The 9,230-nt window shown below is 38.0% G+C and overlaps 1 protein-coding gene across 2 annotated transcripts in view; it reads right to left on the bottom strand.

Annotated features, from left to right (window-relative positions):
• The window catches only part of mink1 (misshapen-like kinase 1), a 102,486-nt gene that overhangs the window by 4,055 nt on the left and 89,201 nt on the right, over positions 1 to 9,230 (bottom strand). The window lies entirely within an intron of this gene.

The raw sequence follows: 9,230 nt of genomic DNA on the forward strand, positions 1-9,230 counted from the left end.
CATCTCACTGAAAACCACAAGTGAAATCGTTCGTTAGCTGATTAGTGATGGGGTCAGTTTTATTAATTCCCCCCCAAAAAATTATGCAACTAATTGCTATTTGATGGAACCTGACATTAAAAAAAGATGATAAAACCAAAACTAAGTATTTAAACTTTGAAATGCCCCGGCCAAGATAGTAAATTTTACTCTGTGGCAATAATCTAACAAATACATTTACGAAGCTGTGCTGCTGCACAAGCACACAGGACGTTGGTAAAATGATTCCAACCCCTGGCAAAAATTATGGAATCACCGGCCTCGGAGGATGTTCATTCAGTTGTTTAATTTTGTAGAAAAAAGCAGATCACAGACATGACACAAAACTAAAGTCATTTCAAATGGCAACTTTCTGGCTTTAAGAAACACTATAAGAAATCAGGAAAAAAAAATTGTGGCAGTCAGTAACGGTTACTTTTTTAGACCAAGCAGAGGGAAAAAAAAATATGGAATCACTCAATTCTGAGGAAAAAATTCTGGAATCATTGAAAACAAAAGAACGCTCCACCACATCACTAGTATTTTGTTGCACCAGCTCTGGCTTTTATAACAGCTTGCAGTCTCTGAGGCATGGACTTAATGAGTGACAAACAGTACTCTTCATCAATCTGGCTCCAACTTTCTCTGATTGCTGTTGCCAGATCAAAAAAGTAACCGTTACTGATTGCCACAATTTTTTTTTCCTGATTTCTTAAAGCCAAAAGTTGCCATTTCAAATGACTTTAGTTTTGTGTCATGTCCGTGATCTGTTTTTTTTTTCTACAAAATTAAACAACTGAATGAACATCCTCTGAGGCCGGTGATTCCATCATTTTTGCCAGGGGTTGTAGATAGATTACAGCGAGTCTCTTTCAAGCGACTCATTTTTAAAGCTTCCAATCCCCCCCCGCGGGACTCGTGTTTTTTGCCTGCCACCAGAGGGAGCTGCAACACTGGAAAACGTGTCTCCTGCAGACTGGATATTGCCTTCTGCTGAAGTAGTAGTTTCATACTTGTATCACTAATCCTACTTCAGAAGAAACAAATAGCCTATTGGTACTTTCAAAATTATCTAAATATTTATGTGTGACTGTAAAGCGTTTGTTCATTAACAAACAAGCCCCTCATCTACAATCACCTTGTATGGACTTAGTGGCAAGCTGTGACGCCACAGAAGGCGACAAAGTGACGGCGGCCAGCAGGAGTCACTCCCAACAGCCAAAGGATTCTCAGGTCACAGCCGGGGTCTTAGCTGATCAGACAAAGCTTCTACCTCTGTGCTGGAGCTCGCATGTTCTTGTCCCGAGGGGAGTGAGTGGGAGGAGTAAAAAAAAAATAAACAAAAAAAAACCACCGTAAGCCGCTGCACAAGCAGCAGCCTGAATGTCATTTTAAAGTTTTACGTTTTTACTAAGTTAAATCTGCACACACATACTGCTCTATTTTAGCATACCCAACATGTGATTTTTGTTATGCCATGGCATTTTGTGGCATTCTTAGCTTGACGTGTATGTCAACTCTGTATGGCTGTTTAGTCAGAGAGGTCAGGTGTTTAAACTAAAACAGATCACAAACATTTCTATCCTGAAAGAAAAGTTGAACCAAAAATAAAAAATTAAGACCCCAGATGTAGATTTTCTATCCACTTTTCATACCTAGACAGCCATATGTCAAACGCAGACATCTATGAAGAGCTCTAACAAGCCCAGGTGTACAAGAACTGCCGGGAGCTGGCTTTGCACCAGTGTTTTCAACAAAAGACCTTTGACACAAGACAGAACTCCCCGTCTACAAAGCAGTCGTCATACCAATGCTGCTGTATGGCTCAAGAGTCCTGACCACCTACTGACACCAACTAACACACAAAACAAGAATTTAACACAAGTACAAGAGAAGCATCAATATTTTTGGTTTTATGGAATTTTAATCAGGAAAAAAGGACCCATGTGAGTTTTTTTTTTTTTTTTCAAACAGTTTTGTATCAAGACACGAATTCATTCAACAATCTGAAAAGTTAACATTGATCAGTCTATGAAATACAATCTGTAATTAACCTCTTACAAGTAACACACTAAAACATTGCAGAAATGTTCGCCTTTAAAAAAAAAAAAGTTGGAAAAAGGATTAAATAGATGTAGTTCTGCCCAGAGTTTTTTTTTCTTTTTAAGATCTCCACATTTGATCTGCCTCTCTTCAAGCAACAGCTGCTGTATCATTCATAATTTATAGATTAGAAATTTGAGCGAGGAGCTTCTCAGGAACATTAGCCATTTATAATGAAAGAATTAATACAAATGCATGTTGTGGGATTTCATAAAATTAATCACCCCAACTTGTCACCAACTTCCACTTACAAATCCCAATTTCTCATGATTACAGACAAAAAGCATCGCAGAAGAATCCTAGTAAGAAGCAAAGTACAAACGGTCTTACATTAAGTACGCCAAAGGCCACCAACAAAACTTGGCCCACAAATCACATGCAGAGACACAACCAAGGTAGTGATTTAGTCAAAGAATTGTATTGCTTTTAAAGAAGTCATGTGACTAGAAACCTTTCAAAACCACCAGCATTCACTGACATCAAATCACATCTGTTCATGTTCATAGTGCAGAAAATGCAAAGCATTCCCCACCCCGAAAAACCTTATACTACATTCTGCTTTGCAAACTGCAACGAAAAACATTTATCCTTTAATTGCTTCTTTAAAATACAGTAGATATTCCTGTAAAATTAGGGTTTTTTTTTTAACTGTGTTTTGTGCAGCACTATGTGTGTATAATTGAAAGTGCATTATTTACTGTAATTAGTAGACATATTACATGCTATAAAACAGCAAATTTCAAATGTAGGTAAAAAAATACTTTTAATATCTGTTAAATCTGTTTGATGCAGCAGTTCCATAACTATTTTCAATTTTTGTTTGTTATCAGACACAGCTGTTAATCATATCTAATGGAATGAATTTCAGTTTAATGTAGACAATTTGACGTACTTTTATCCATTTTTTAAACCAATGATATTTGAGCACAGACTGTAGATAAAGGGGGATAACAGGCCCCCTTTCACTCACACTGCAGAAAACCAAAGTCAAACCAACACTGGCACCACTGTTAACTGGATTATCTTCAGTAGAAATGTGACTGTGTAAACATAACACCACTTATTTAAAGGCCCAATACTTATTTTAACATAAGTGTGCAAAAAATGTGCACATATAAAGACTAAATGGTAAAGAAATGAAATTAAAGACTTCAAAACCTCAGCTGTGCAAAACAGCTCAAGGTGACGTGTTTACATTTGGATCAGGGATTGTCAGTTTATTCATGCTTAGTGAGCACTTTTATGAAGAATTAGAAAGATACCTGAAACAGAACCTTAATTTGGGGGGGATAGCAAGATCTCAATTAGTGTACTTTGCTATACTGCACCTCACAGGGGATGGTAAACAAAATCACATTAATAATGTGCGAAACGTCCCATCAGACAGCAGTGTCAATTTACATCAATCAAGCTCATTTCAGGCTGCACCCACGTATGGCAGTTGAGATTATTCCCCACAACAAGCCCAGACAGGTCCAGGCCACAGACAGGTATATGCTGTATTAAAAAGGACAAACTGTTTTTGTACTGATCTGGTGTATCAAAGTTAATTAAATCTTAGTGTATCCTCATGGCATTTTATTTCAGCGTTTTATATGCTGATAGTATTTGTCTGGGCTGTGTTAAACTAGAGGGGATAGTCTCATTTTTCCTGTTCGTTCCCTCACTCACTGGATTTGATAGGGTACACACCCAGGCTCTAGCAAAAAGCCAAGTCAGACACACCAATTTAAATATGGCAAATCCACATCAGAGTACCCCTCTGAAAAGAAGGATATTGTGACACACAGTATGTACAGCATGCATGAACCTAACTTATTTAAAACATCTTTGGAGAAAACGTGACAAATTTAAGATTATTGTGACATGTTGGAGTTAAAGACCTGCACTGAGGCACTTATAACTTTTGTCCAATCTGTCTTTATTTACAGTCTTTGAAGTTGTGCAAGTTTTTTCCTGCACAGGACAGAACCGTGTCGCTGCATGTCAGTGCCGTCACTGTCAACTCAAACGTGCACTTCAGATAAAATACCAAAAGGCAGTTTTCAGTCTCAGTTAAAACGTGCTCAGTAACATCTATGAGTTAGCGTTTGATGCATTCATTAAAAAAACATTTGAAGCATTTCATACCTTTTTGTGTGCAGTCTGACCTTTAACTTTGCACTCAGAGATTCACATCATTGTTCAAATTTCATCTGATGCAATTTTTTTATTTTAAGTCTTCAACATTTGTATGTCAAATGTACGAAGCAGTTCCAGGAGCCACACACCCGACAAAACAAGGACACAGAACCTTTTACATCACTGCTGCAGAAATGTGGACTGATGTTACGAACTCTGCCGTCACCTGGACATTTTCACAGCCATTCAACCGCACGGAGCCGATTTACACCACGGACACATTAGTCACTCACCACATGTACATCCCCTGGCAATAATTATGGAATAACCGGCCTCGGAGGATGTTCATTCAGTTGTTTAATTTTGTAGAAAAGAAGCAGATCACAGACATGACACAAAACTAAAGTCATTTCAAATAGCAACTTCCTGGCTTTAAGAAACACTATAGGAAATCAGGAAAAATGATTGTAGCAGTCAGTAACGGTTACTTTTTTAGACCAAGCAGAGGGAAAAAAATATGGACTCACTCAATTCTGAGGAATAAATTATGGAATCACCCTGTAAATTTTCATCCCCAAAACTAACACCTGCATCAAATCAGATCTGCTCGTTAGTCTGCATCTAAAAAGGAGTGATCACACCTTGGAGAGTTGTTGCACCAAGTGGACTGACATGAATCATGGCTCCAACATGAGAAATGTCAATTGAAACAAAGGAGAGGATTATCAAACTCTTAAAAAAGGGTAAATCATCACGCAATGTTGCAAAAGATGTTGGTTGTTCACAGTCAGCTGTGTCTAAACTCTGGACCAAATACAAACAACATGGAAAGGTTGTTAAAGGCAAACATACTGGTAGACCAAGGAAGACATCAAAGCGTCAAGACAGAAAACTTAAACCAACATGTCTCAAAAATCGAAAATGCACAACAAAACAAATGAACGAATGGGAGGAAACTGGAGTCAACGTCTGTGACCGAACTGTAATAAACCGCCTAAAGGAAATGGGATTTACATACAGAAAAGCTAAACAAAAGCCATCATTAACACCTAAACAGAAAAAAACAAGGTTACAATGGGCTAAGGAAAAGCAATCGTGGACTGTGGATGACTGGATGAAAGTCATATTCAGTGATGAATCTCGAATCTGCATTGGGCAAGGTGATGATGCTGGAACTTTTGTTTGGTGCCGTTCCAATGAGATTTATAAAGATGACTGCCTGAAGAGAACATGTAAATTTCCACAGTCATTGATGATATGGGGCTGCATGTCAGGTAAAGGCACTGGGGAGATGGCTGTCATTACATCATCAATAAATGCACAAGTTTACGTTGATATTTTGGACACTTTTCTTATCCCATCAATTGAAAGGATGTTTGTGGATGATGAAATCATTTTTCAAGATGATAATGCATCTTGCCATAGAGCAAAAACTGTGAAAACATTCCTTGCAAAAAGACACATAGGGTCAATGTCATGGCCTGCAAATAGTCCAGATCTTAATCCAATTGAAAATCTTTGGTGGAAGTTGAAGAAAATGGTCCATGACAAGGCTCCAACCTGCAAAGCTGATCTGGCAACAGCAATCAGAGAAAGTTGGAGACAGATTGATGAAGAGTACTGTTTGTCACTCATTAAGTCCATGCCTCAGAGACTGCAAGCTGTTATAAAAGCCAGAGGTGGTGCAACAAAATACTAGTGATGTGTTGGAGAGTTCTTTTGTTTTTCATGATTCCACAATTTTTTCCTCAGAACTGAGCGATTCCATATTTTTTTCCCTCTGCTTGGTCTAAAAAAGTAACCGTTACTGACTGCCACAATTTTTTTTCCTGATTTCTTATAGTGTTTCTTAAAGCCAGAAAGTTGCCATTTGAAATGACTTTAGTTTTGTGTCATGTCTGTGATCTGCTTTTTTTCTACAAAATTAAAAAACTGAATGAACATCCTCCGACGCCGGTGATTCCATAATTATTGCCAGGGGTTGTATGACGAGTGTCTGAATCACAGCCACAGTTAAGACACATTAACTGGTCTGGTAACAAAAACACGAGTGGAATTACCTTTTTTTTTGGAGGGGGGAGGGGCAAAATGTTGCAGTAATGCTCTGAGCTGATTACTTGCTCTACCACAAGCTACTCTGACTACTCACAGGCGAGTTTAACGAGAATGAAGGAGAGAGAGAAAAAATAAAACTCCATCTGTTACCATCGATTATAGCTTTAATCTCTCTGCCATAAAATACATTGTGCTTTGATTAATGGAGCAGTACACACTTCTATACAAATACATGTCTAATAGATGTACATTCAATTTTATCTTTCAATATAGACTAATTTACATATTTTATAAAACAGGCTTTTCAGAATATATCAAGCTACCTTCCCACTTTAAGAATACACAATCATTAAGGAATAAGCGCTTACTTCATCTTTGCTGCAAAAACCTACATTTTCTTTGTAGACATCACGAAGTTTGATTTAATCTGTGCACAAATACACAAACACGCTTTATACGTATGGCTTTTCTCTACGCAGGCTCCTGTTACATGTCAAGCTGGATTAATTGGATGTTCTCTTCTGTTATTGTAACTTCCTGATTATGACTTTCAGTTTAGGATTTGTGTAGTGTCAAAAAAAAAAGTAAAAAAAAAAATTCTATTCATTTCAAGTCTGCTTCTGGGAAATTGTGGATTTGACTTAAGTGCACTTAACTGGCACAGAATATTAATCTTAACAAGGGAGCAAATCAAGTTGCGCCTCTTTTTCTTCATGGCATTTCAAATAAGGGTGGTTAGGGAGGGGATGGGGGCTGCGCTCACAACCCGTCTAACCTTTCACTTTCCGAACTCCAAGGCACTGCTTATGTAAACATGGCAAAGACTGATTTAAGAAAAAAGTTACTTCACGTAAAACCACCAGTGCCACAGCTTCTGGTGGACTGTTTAAAATATAGGCCATGGCACATAATATTTAAGAATTAGACACATTCATTGAAGGGGAAAACAGCTTTGATACAATACTACATACTGCATTTCAATGGCTTACATGCACACCAAGGAATCTGCTTAAAATATTACATGTAGTGAAGGGAAAGTGCTTTTCAAGCCCATTTACAGCGTGATTCACAATTATTTATATTCTCTCTGAACACTCAGCATAAAACATCTATATGCTCCATTCTCTATATTTAGTTTTATAAAATATACCATTAGCTTACAGAGCGACTGAGTACGTCATCCTTCAGATAACTAACTGAGGTTCCTTTCATTTAAGAAGGATTAAACCGTGCTCTTGCAGTAAGACACTGTGGAGCTGTCATGAATTTAGAGGCTTAAACCAGTGTTGCATTCAGGTTACCTCAAAGTCAGAACTCAGAATTGCAGTTTTTGCCACTTCCGTGCAGTCAGCCTGAGACAAATATGCTCTCTGTAGCTGTGTAGTTTTGTAGTAAAACTCGCCTGAACAGTCATCATATAAACCGGATATTCGCACTCACCAGAAAAAAGCAAGAGTCCCAGTGTTTTTGAATGGTTTTCCATGAAATAAACAGTCTTTACCAGACTTTGTATAACGGATTTTCATGCACATCGGACAAAACGTCCTGCCCTATCGTAGTGTATTCCCATTAAAAACCCCTCTCAGGTACCGGACAGAGCATGTGCCTAGTAACAGAGGTACGAAATGAAGTTCAGCACTGACACTCGCCAATTCGAGGAAAGAGGGTACCATATTTCCTTGATTAAAAGACGAGTTTATTTTTTCAAACTGCTCAGACAAGACCTAAACAAGGCAGGGCGTAATTCAAGGCTGGTGATTATTAACAAAATACTGCTTGCCGCCTTCACTGTAATATGGTGTTAAGTTTCACACATATCACTGGGTGTGACAAACCAAACCGCTTTAGATTACAACGGTCTGCTTGGCTGTGAACTCGTGTACCTGCTAAATGATGGAGACCACAAAAGGCTGTGATTTGTCACTTTTATGTTTTCCCTCCTTCCTTTCCTGTCATATTTTAAAAGTTTTTGCAGTATGCACGCTGATTACATTTCGATCATGGCTCAAATAAGTTTGGCAGAAAAGTCTGCAAATATTAGTTGGTAAAAGATGCTCAAATGACTCAATTCATGAAGGAAATTGTACGTACTGTTGGTTTGGAGGCTGAAGGTTGTATGAAGAAGTGGAGCACATTGAGGAACAAATCAGTCCAGAAAAAGCCACTGTTCCTTCTGTAAATTACATAAAGATGCGACAGAGAACTTTCAAAAGTCACACACACATAGACATCACTCCACAGCCATAGAGTTGGAGAAGTATAAATCAAGCTTTAAGATGTTAAGATTCCACTCCATAGCAAACTTGACTCAAGCAAATGTAATCTTTTTAATGCACATAATGCCCAGCGCTTATTTAAGACAGGTGTTTAGTTTTATTTATTTTAGTTTTGACCTGGCCATTAAATGAGGCAGGCCCCTATTCAAGGTCATGTGTTTTAATCAAGGAAATACGTAAGCAAAATTGGTGCTGGGGATTCCCCATAGATCGTGTAGCGCCTCTGGAGTACAACTTATCTGTTACATATATATAAAACGGATTTTGTCTGTTTTATACGGATTTTGATCCGGATTTCGAGGGGGGGGGGATCCCCAAAATGCATTAAAACATTGCTGTTAAAGCTGCCAGAACAGCTTAAAAAAAAAAAAAACCCTAACTGCCACCACCTGGTTATGTTAGTCAACACATTAGCATTTGATGTTTTCAGCCTGTCATCATTTAATCAGTGGACACTTCTGTCTCACAAACAGGATAAAAGCATTCATACAAAAGTAAGGAAGTGTAGTTTTATTAATAGTGAGTGCATAAAAATTCAAAATGTTTGGAGTTTATTTGGAATTCTTGACTTCAGGCTTTGTTAAGTTTCCGTTGAAGAAACTGGAAACTCTGAGCTCACACTTCAAGTTACTGTCAGGAAAATAAATTTCCAAATGA

Source organism: Thalassophryne amazonica, chromosome 9 (genome assembly GCF_902500255.1).
Source record: "Thalassophryne amazonica chromosome 9, fThaAma1.1, whole genome shotgun sequence".
NCBI lineage: Eukaryota > Metazoa > Chordata > Actinopteri > Batrachoidiformes > Batrachoididae > Thalassophryne > Thalassophryne amazonica.